General features: G+C 29.2%; 2 long non-coding RNA genes across 4 annotated transcripts; both read left to right on the top strand.

Annotated features, from left to right (window-relative positions):
• Positions 1–2,411: 2,411 nt before the first annotated feature.
• Positions 2,412–4,909, top strand: LOC145033427 (uncharacterized). Its single transcript, XR_013677543.1, has 3 exons — positions 2,412–2,764; positions 3,563–3,651; positions 4,454–4,909. It is a non-coding gene; the product is annotated as an uncharacterized LOC145033427 (long non-coding RNA).
• Positions 4,910–5,927: 1,018 nt separating this feature from the next.
• On the top strand, positions 5,928–8,978 carry LOC145033426 (uncharacterized). 3 transcript variants are annotated; one of them, XR_013677541.1, is made up of 6 exons: positions 5,928–6,338; positions 6,554–6,582; positions 7,153–7,400; positions 8,112–8,251; positions 8,420–8,480; positions 8,869–8,978. It is a non-coding gene; the product is annotated as an uncharacterized LOC145033426 (long non-coding RNA). The 3 variants fall into 3 exon arrangements; XR_013677540.1 differs by lacking the exon at positions 8,420–8,480; XR_013677542.1 differs by lacking the exons at positions 6,554–6,582; positions 8,420–8,480.
• Positions 8,979–9,929: the final 951 nt, after the last annotated feature.

Below are 9,929 nucleotides of genomic sequence, written 5' to 3'. Positions count from 1 at the left end.
TTTCCCTTAATATATTTAAAAGACCTTGTCTTATTTCCTAGAAACTAGCTCTTTTTTTTTTTTTTTTTTTTTGTATAAAAAGAGAACAGAAGTTAATAAAATTCTTATAATTCTTTATAAGATATAAAATTTAACTTTTAACTAAAAGACAAAAGAGTATTTCTAGTCCAAAATAATGTATATGACTTAATAAATCATACCTTATGATATATTATGTTACTTGTCATTGAAAATTAATATTTCCATAAAATAGATATTTCCAATTAATTATAAGAGCTTATAAATATTTATTAAAATTTATTTCTAATAAATAATCAATTATATCAAGTTGTTAGTATGACCCCTTTAGGATCATATATTATTTAGCAATATCATTTATATTGACTCTTGGACATATAGATCTTTCACTTTGAGATCTTTCCATATCTCATGAGCAGTCTCTGCAAACATGATACTAGCAGAATTCTCTTTCGAGACTGAATTGAGAATCTAGGAGATAACGATATTGTTATTGCATATCCACAAGTTATACATGTTAACTTCAGACAAACTCGGCTTTTTTAAGGTTACATCGACGAATCTATAGTTTTATTCTTGTCAGATAGTACAATTAACATCACTTGACTCCATGAAAGATAATTTTCACCGACAAGATGTTGAGAAACAAGAACACATCTAAGATTGTCTGAATGATGAAGATAATAAGGATGTAGATGATCATCAATCGAAGATATAGTAGATCTAGAACTTTGTGATCCGAAACTTTCCGAGTTAGAACTCGAATTAGGTCCATACATTATCTCAATTTGTTAGAAAAACAAAATTGTAAACAAAAACAACCTCAAATGATTGAATTGAATGAATGAATGAAGAAACAAAGTGATCTTCAAAATTGTTGAAGAACGAACAAATTCAGCTCTAATACCATATTACATAGTAAAGATGAAATGGAGAAAAGAGAATCTTCTCATTTAATTGAACTGATCTAACCAAACTGACTAACAACTAAGATGCTAACCAACATATTAGTAGAAAGATTAATTTACCCCTGAACGGTTAACTTACACAACTAATAGTAGTAATTTTTCTAGTAACCTGTAATATCTTACAATATTTGTCATATATAATTCTTTTACAAAAATTAATTACGTTGCAATTTATCCTAATAGAGTATTGTAGTTGAGTAATTCGACGTTAATCCGAGTTCTAAGTTTTGCAACGTTGCAATAAAGTAATCTCATAAAATAAGTTTATCTTGCAAAGCTATTAAATATATATATATATATCATTATTATATATAAAAACCCTATTTTTCTCATTCCGCCTACACCAATTTCACCATGTTCATTGGACGCCACGTCGCCATTCTCTAACCGACGCCATGGAATCGCGAGACTTGTTCGGTATCTTTGAACCAATGCCATGGGAGACTTGTTCGGAAATATTGCTTACCATCACCCAATTACCTTCCCGCAAGATTCTACAATCCTCCATAAGCAATAAATGTTATCATTGAAGACGGTTCATCGTTACCGATTTCACAGTGTCATTTTCTTCGGTAAGTTTTCCTCAAAATCCATCATCAACCCTGTCGACGCAAAATTAATTTTACAATTTCTCAAAATTTTAAATTAGAAACGATTAATTTGGTTTTTTGTGGTTTTGAATTAGAAAATCCTATTCAATTTCCTGGTTGATTCGTACACCTTTGTGAGTTCTTTCTTTGCTTAGGCGGATTTTGAAACCCATTTTCTTTTATTGGGTAAGTTTGAATCTTTTTTTTAATGATTTTGAAGATTTCAAGATATGGGTTTTGTATGAAGATATTCTTTCGTGTGACTAATTTTGATTCAAATAAGAATGACAACGTTTATCTTTTTGCCGTTATCTCTTTTGTCATCACACATCTTCCCACTGATATGTTTAATTTCTACACGAACCCTAAATTGATATCAATTGTTCCTTACTTTTTCTACTTCAAACTATCCATGGATTTTCTTTAGAACATAAAACCTATCTGACTGGTGTTTTTTCTCCTATCTGCAAATTCCATTTGTAATTATTAACGCTTGCACATGGGAAAATAGATTCGAATGATTTTACCTCTTTTCCAATTCTAATTATCATGAACAGTTGCAACAGGGGAAGATATTTCTGAGATGTTTGTCCACTGAATTATGAAACTCGACTTGAAAAAAAAAAAGGAAAGGATGCACCGGTGGCAAGCAATTAAGGTGTTTGTTAAAATGCCCCAACCACAACTAAATTGAATAATTGACCTCTCATATTTGTTTTATGGTATATAAGAGACAAATGATATTTTATTGATAAATGGTGCTATTATTTTTCATAAATTTTAGAAATTGACTTTTTAGTCTAACCCTGCTTACAAACGTATGTGTCATGTTGCTCTTACCCACGAAGGCCATTGCATACCTGGAGAGGTAATCACCCACCTAAAAAAATTAGCATATCTTATTGATACTTGAGAGATGGTTAAATTTCATTCCCCAATACCTATAATTCTAATAGTTTTCGGTTTCAGTTTAGAATTCCTTTAGTTTTATGCGTGAAGCCTTCCTTTTATCAACTATTGTAGTATTGGTTGAATAGGAATGAAGGGATTTGCATTTGCTTTAGTTGAATGTGGGAAGCCTTCTTTTGGAGTGGAAGCGTTTTCAATTTCTAAAATATAATACTGAATCTGCTTTAAATCTAGGACATATATGCCATGGCTTTTGACTTCAAGAGAGAGGACAAAAATGTAAGTGAAAAATAATCATGGTTTGGGTTTGAATTTTGTTATTTTATTTTTCATTTTAAATTTTTTTATAACAATTTGGGGAATCCATTGTAGAGATTGGTGTGAAACTTGCTCATTTGTAAAAAGTGACTCCCTTGTTCCATATTTTAATATAAATGACTATGTATGTACTTACTAACAGTATTTTGCAAGTGTTGACTTTTAATCCATTGACTTATGGAATATAGGAGAGAATGTGATACATCTCTACACTTAAGTGATTACGTATGAAACACTTCTTTCAAATAACTATCTATGTACCTAGCTTTCCTTATAGTTTTCTAGAACAAGCCACATCCACACTAACATGGAATCCATGAAACTATAATCTCGTTACCTTTTCAAATGGAAGAAGTGCCTGTTTATCAAATGCAAAACAAGACCAATGTTTATTATGATAGAAATTAGGTTAAGCTTAATATCGTTCCCCTTCAAAGAAGTAATACTTATCTACCTAATTACCTTTTTTTTTTATTTTTTTTTATTTTTATTTTTTATAATTTCGGGAGGCTATTGATTTCCATTTAAAATATTGAAGCCTACGATATCATGTCATAAGCTCAGACGAATGAAGATTATGTTGAAAATTTTATTAGATGCAACACATTTGATAGGATCCACATATATTTTTTCCAGTTTTCAAGTTAATCATTGATTTTTTAGAAGTTATTCACTATTTTGGTGTTAAATTTTTGTTATGTTGGATTGACTTCATTGTTGGCTCCAATTATTATCTACTTGTTATTGTCTATTGTCTAGCCAAAAAAATGAAATAAAGGATTTTCTTATTATTGCAAGAAGAATGGAAGCAAACTTCGTGGAAAGTTCAAGGATTATTGTTCTTTCAGGTAAGAACTCTGAAAACCATATCTCCGCGGTATAAATTATATTGTAAATGAAGTTAAACGTTGCAAGTATGAACCACTTATTATGCAAATTTGTAGGTTCATTCATTTCTTATAAACCCAAGGGAAAAAATCATATAGAGCAACTGAATAAACACCCTATATAAGAACCAACATCCTATGATACATTATATTTGTTAGAATAGTTTGATTTGCAAAATTTTTGACTTATTTGCTTATGCTAATTATCAGATAGCCAAAGATGGAGTATAACATACCCAAAGATGAGATGTTAGGAGAGTAAATTATCTATAAATTGCATTTTGTTTTATTCCTGTATGAGTATGACCAAATGAAAAACAATATGTAATTTACGCCAAATTGGTATGTAATACTCTCAATTAACAAATAAGTAATACTTACATGTTGCCTTGTTTTTACAATCTACTTAATCTTTTTTTATAAAATTTTGAACTTTTTAAATATTATGGGATTCATTGTTGCTCTCAAAAAGCTATATTGTTTTTCCATGTTGTCAGATGATAAAATGAAAAATTTCTATAAAACCCTTTTTATTTAGATAATACTTAGTAACACAATAACATTTATGATAAAGCATACACATTTTTGTTAATCCTCTGAGAACTTGAAAACTTAGATTAGAAATCGGAAGAATAAAATTTGGATTTAATTTCTAACAAATGTATTGGACTTCCCTAACATCGCTTAAAAGTGACTATAACATCATGTACTATGCATATTTTGAATGATAGCCATTAATATAATATGTTTCAAAAAATTGCAGTTCCTCTCACTACAAACAATCTTTAAGGATGGATTTGGAATCCGAGCAGCATACCAGACATGATATTGTATACTTGGTGGTTGCTTTAGCTTTATGATGTGGATGTGGTTACCAAATAAAACAAACTCTACACTTACAATTCACATTATTATTAAACAAATTCCATTAAATATGCTGCAGAAAAACATACCCAAATTGTGAAACTGTCCCTTGTCAGTAATTCCATACCTTTTGCTGGTGTTCTGGTTAGAAGTCAAAATTACATTGATTGTTGTCATTTAGGCTTTGATTTGATTCGCACCATTTATTAAGAAATCATGCATATATTTAATGTATTCCCGATAAGATGGGTTTGATTTTTGTGTTTTTGAATGATGTAAACCTAATTATTACCTTTTTATTTGTTTCTTGGATATCAGACACCACTTAATCGGTTAAACTAATGTTTTTGTTGGTTTTTTTATGATAATACCCTATGTTATAATGTTTTTAACTATTTCCCTGATTTTGTATTTTAAATAATACTTGAGTTCAGTTTAACTATCAGTTTCCCAATTTATGGTGAAAAGTCATTGTTTTTATGATTATTTTAGTATTTAACAGTTTCTTTGCTTTCTAGGTTGAACTATAACAACATGACTTGAGTGGAAGATGGAAGGTGGATTATATAGTGGATGGGGTAGGATTTAAAAATAGGAAAATTGTAGTAAATAGCATGCAACATATCTAACTCAGTATCATCATGCGCAATATACTTGACACTTTGACCAGTAATAACATTGTACTTGTACTTTTCACCCATACACAACCACAAAACTACATTTTCATTGATAATAGCTTTATACATTAAATTTATACCGATAAAAACAACATACATATATAATACATACACCCCCAATATCAACAATGTTCTTTATTTGTTTTCACATTTTATGAGTATTAATAATTATAAGTAGGTTTATATTATTGGTAAAAATTGTAAGTACAATGTTATCATGTGAAGAAAATGCATGTTGCTATATGGGTAACAAAATTTAATTACCTTTTTATTCTATTACTCTTATCCACATATTGAAGTTGATATAAGCAATTTTTATTGTGGTTATTTGTCCATGTAAAATTTCCAAAAAATAGCAATGCACTTTATCCTTTGTACCATTAGAGGTAACATACTATGCTTTTTACGCATAATAGCAGTGCACTTATATTTGTTTACCTATAATAGCATTGTTAATACAATGTATAATCGATATGGAAAAAGTAGGAATGAAAGAAAGAGTATTTCAATGTGTTCTTCACTGTGATCTTATAGATTTTTTAGAAAATACCAAAAATACCCTTCGTGATGGGCCTTAAACGTAACTAGTATATATATATATATATATATATATATATATATATATATATATATATATATATATATATATATATATATATAAAAGCCTTAATTTTCTGGTGTCTCCTAGAACAAATTAGTGCGTCTCTAATACCTCCACGTAACCCATACTCCAAACGACGCATCACTTTTCCTTTACCGCTTCACCTTGCATTTTCAGATATTCGTCGATTCCCGATTCCCCCAACCTGACGTACCAGTAGTTCATCTCCAACAATAAGCCCTCCACGAAAACAAAAACCCTAATTTTTTTCTCATGCCTCTTGAATAACATTTACACAGTCCCAACATTAAACTACCTTCCAAACGATGCCATAAACACAAACGTCGACTTGCACCACCTCATTTTCCACTATGTCGTATCGATTGATCAGCGTCATACAGTTTCTTTTTGTTTTTCCATTTTCTCAAATAAGGTTTAGCGTGCGTGGAGGGATTAACTGACCGACGATCTCCTTTTTCCACCACTGCCTAATGTTTTCATCTAAGGTTAGTTTGCTTATTCTTTATTTCAATTGTTTGATGTGTTCTTGGCTGTGGAAACATAGAGACAACTCGTAGATACGGGTCATATTGATCGCATCACCATCTTACTCTCATATTCCCCAAATTTTGTTTTAATGTCTCCTCCTTCTTCAAACGTACTCAACCCCCTCCCATCGACAAATTCTTAAAAAAAATGCTCTGTCTTCAATTTATTGCAGGAAGTAGTCGTACCGATGAGAAAACCAAGGTATATGGCATAAAGAACGTCTCTTTTTCATACATTTTCATTTTTTTAGGGTAAATTTCTCCCCCATTTGTATAAACCCTAAATTTGTTATGTCGTATATGGAGGATTAAGTCAACGTTGTTAATTATATATCCTGTGTGAAGAGAAAATTCATCGCCATTATCTTTATGATAAAATTTCATTCCAATTTTTTATATTCTGTTTAATTCTTTGTCATGAACTTTTTTTCCCTCATGAAATTACGATTTTGTGAGTTCTGGGTTTAGTTTATTATTCAAGTTTTAGGGTTTTTGAATTTGAAATTAAACTTTAGGTTTTTATTTTATAATTGGAGAAAAATTCTTGGTTGTATTACAAGAGAATGAAGGAAGGAATTAATGAAAGCAATATTAAGTATTCTGTATGATTTAATCTACTTGAACGATGAAGAAAAGGGGAAGCACACACAATATTGTTGAACTCATACATGAAACACAATACTGTATGATTTTAACTTACGTGAAATGTCTATTTGGGTGTATTGTTTTGTTATTTTGTGGTTGATGTACTTATATGCTCTTTGTGTTTTAGGTATAAAATATATTCGGTCATCAAGTATGGTTTTGAGTTTGCATGTATATTTACATGTCTCCTTTTTATCTGGACTTCGAGTTTCATTCCTGGGCTATTTTCTTTGGTTCTTCCTCACAAATCACAGTTTTTTAATTTGTTTTAAATTTTTGCTTTTTGTGCGGAGAATAACAAATGGAATTAAGATGTTCGCTCCTCTTTGCAAGAAACTAGACAGAGCAATGTTCTCGCAAGTTTTTCAATTATAGGTAAACTATGAACATATTTTGTAAGTTTTTTTTTTTTTTTTTTTTTTTGCAAAACTGTTTTTTTCTTTATGTTTCCTCTAAAAATGAGCTGCAATATCTTCATTTTTATTTTTTATTGTTTACAACTAGAGATCTGATTGTTGTCAAGTTTATCAAAAGGGACGGAAAGGTTGTCTTTTAATCATTTTGAATCTTTTGATCTTTTTATGCACTTGGTTTCGAGATCTAATATGAAACAATTTCTGGTTTTGATGATATTTTTAAAATTTTGCACTTTTATGAGAATGTAAAGAGGGTTTATTTCAAATTCTTATTATTAGTCGGAAATAATATAACTGTTGGTGTTCTTGCTTACATTCTTGACCTTCAGGATCTAGCATATAAATATACATGACTAAATTTTCACGCAACATAAATTTTCAAAGTTCCAACTATTGTACGTGATATCAATAGTTTTCTTATTTTATGCAATCTTTATATTTTATTAAGACATGTCTACATGGACAAATTTCTTTGTGCTACTATTTGAATGAGACATGTTAGGACTATTATGTTGCTTTCTACTTGCACACTAATCTACATAAGTTGCATAAAAAAATAAAGAAAACTAATGAATATCACTCTCGGTTCATTCTTTGAAATACCCAAATTACCCTCCGTGGGTCGTGATCCATCATATATTTCACTAAACAACATAGATTTCCTTTTCAGATTCTATTCCAATGCTTAGAATTAGGAGATTGGGGACTGAAATGGATTGGAGCTTTTGAAGGGCATAACTGTGCAGTATAGAGTTGCTGGTTGGACACCAATGCCCTTTGTGTTGCATCATCATCCGCTCACATCATTGCGTATGTAATCATACATTTTCTTTCTTATTTATATACAATTAGTATAGAAATTGTCAGTAGAAAGTATGTTTCCAAACTATTTCTTGATTTTTTTTATTTGAAAAATGGAATCATGGATTTATTTATTGGTAATCGTACCGATTGCTTTCAATATCTTTTTGATTGCAGGAAATAATGGGATGCAGTCACCTGGGTGATCTGCAGTGTTCGACCTTAAACATAATTGAATGTAAACTATAATATAGCTATAAAATCTTTAATTGTAAGAAATCCATGATTTTAATGTAATTTAACCTTTTTTTTGGGTAAAATAACTAAATGCTTTTACTATAATCTCATTTATGTTTAATTGTTTTCATTTTGTCAATAAAGTTCTATAACTATAATTAAATATAATATAGAATAGAATTAAGACTACCACATGATAATTTTATATTTTTACATAGCTCATATTTATGTTAATTGGTCTCATACCTACCCTTAGGCCAATGTTAATTGCATCCCTATTTCTAATTATATTTTTATTTTGTGACCTTCTTGATGCATGCAATGTTACTTAATAAAACCGACAATCCTAATTTATTACAATTGTTGAATATTTTTTTTTTTCTATGCAGGTCAACAAGATAGAAGATGCTCCTGATCAACTTTTTAGGTGCAATTATTCTGAATTATTTGGAATATATTTATGTAAAATCATTCTATAGTAAAGTCTTTTGTTGTTTTATGCTATTTGTCGTATACTTGAATGCCCAACACTAATAACGTCTCTCATATATGATTTGTAAAAAAAAAACAAATTAAACAGCCAGCCATGGGACATGTTAAGCACGGTAGTTTTTCAACGATATTCTAAAACACTACTCAAGGACCGTGCTTAGCACGGGCCTCAAAATAATTGAAAATTTTCGAATTTTTTTTCCAATATTATTTTCGGAATATATATTTTCCAAAAAATAAAATATAAATAAAAAAAATATATTTTTTTACATATTTTAGTAGAATACTTGAAATATTCTACATATTTGACAAATCTAATATAATATTCTAAACATTCTAAAAATAATATTAGAATATGTACAATGTAATATTCTTTTAGAATATTTCATGTATTTAAAAAAAAAAAACGATAATTTTTTTATTATTTATTTTTTTAGTTAAATAAAGTTCTGAAAATAATAATTAAATTTTTTTTTTTTGGATTTTTCCTTTTATTTTGCATTTTAAATTTATTTTTAGATTTGGTCTTACGGTTTCATAAAATTAGCATGGTCTTTATATATATATATATATATATATATATATATATATATATATATATATATATATATATAATGTAGTATATGTTATTTGGTCATTTTATGGTTAGTACGGCCTGAGTTTTAAATCATTCATTATTTGGGTCACTTGATCGTGGATTCGTGGACTCAAGTATCAGTCCCTCACACTCACTCTAGAAATCACAAAAGGGTCACTTGGCCCAGTTCTGTTCTAATAATTCGTATCCTGCGGACCTACAGCCCGATACACCGACTCCTACCTTTGAAAAGGGTTATATATAAATTTCTACATTTTTTAAATATTTTTTCTCTTTTAATCGGTAAATATAAATATATAATCTATTTCCAAACTCAATATAATTGCACTTATGTTCATACCATGATACTGTTAATATTCA

This window comes from Lactuca saligna, chromosome 3, assembly GCF_052625555.1.
Source record: "Lactuca saligna cultivar CGN05327 chromosome 3, ASM5262555v1, whole genome shotgun sequence".
NCBI classification, from domain to species: Eukaryota; Viridiplantae; Streptophyta; class Magnoliopsida; order Asterales; family Asteraceae; genus Lactuca; species Lactuca saligna.
This window is presented reverse-complemented; position numbering and strand designations above follow the sequence as displayed.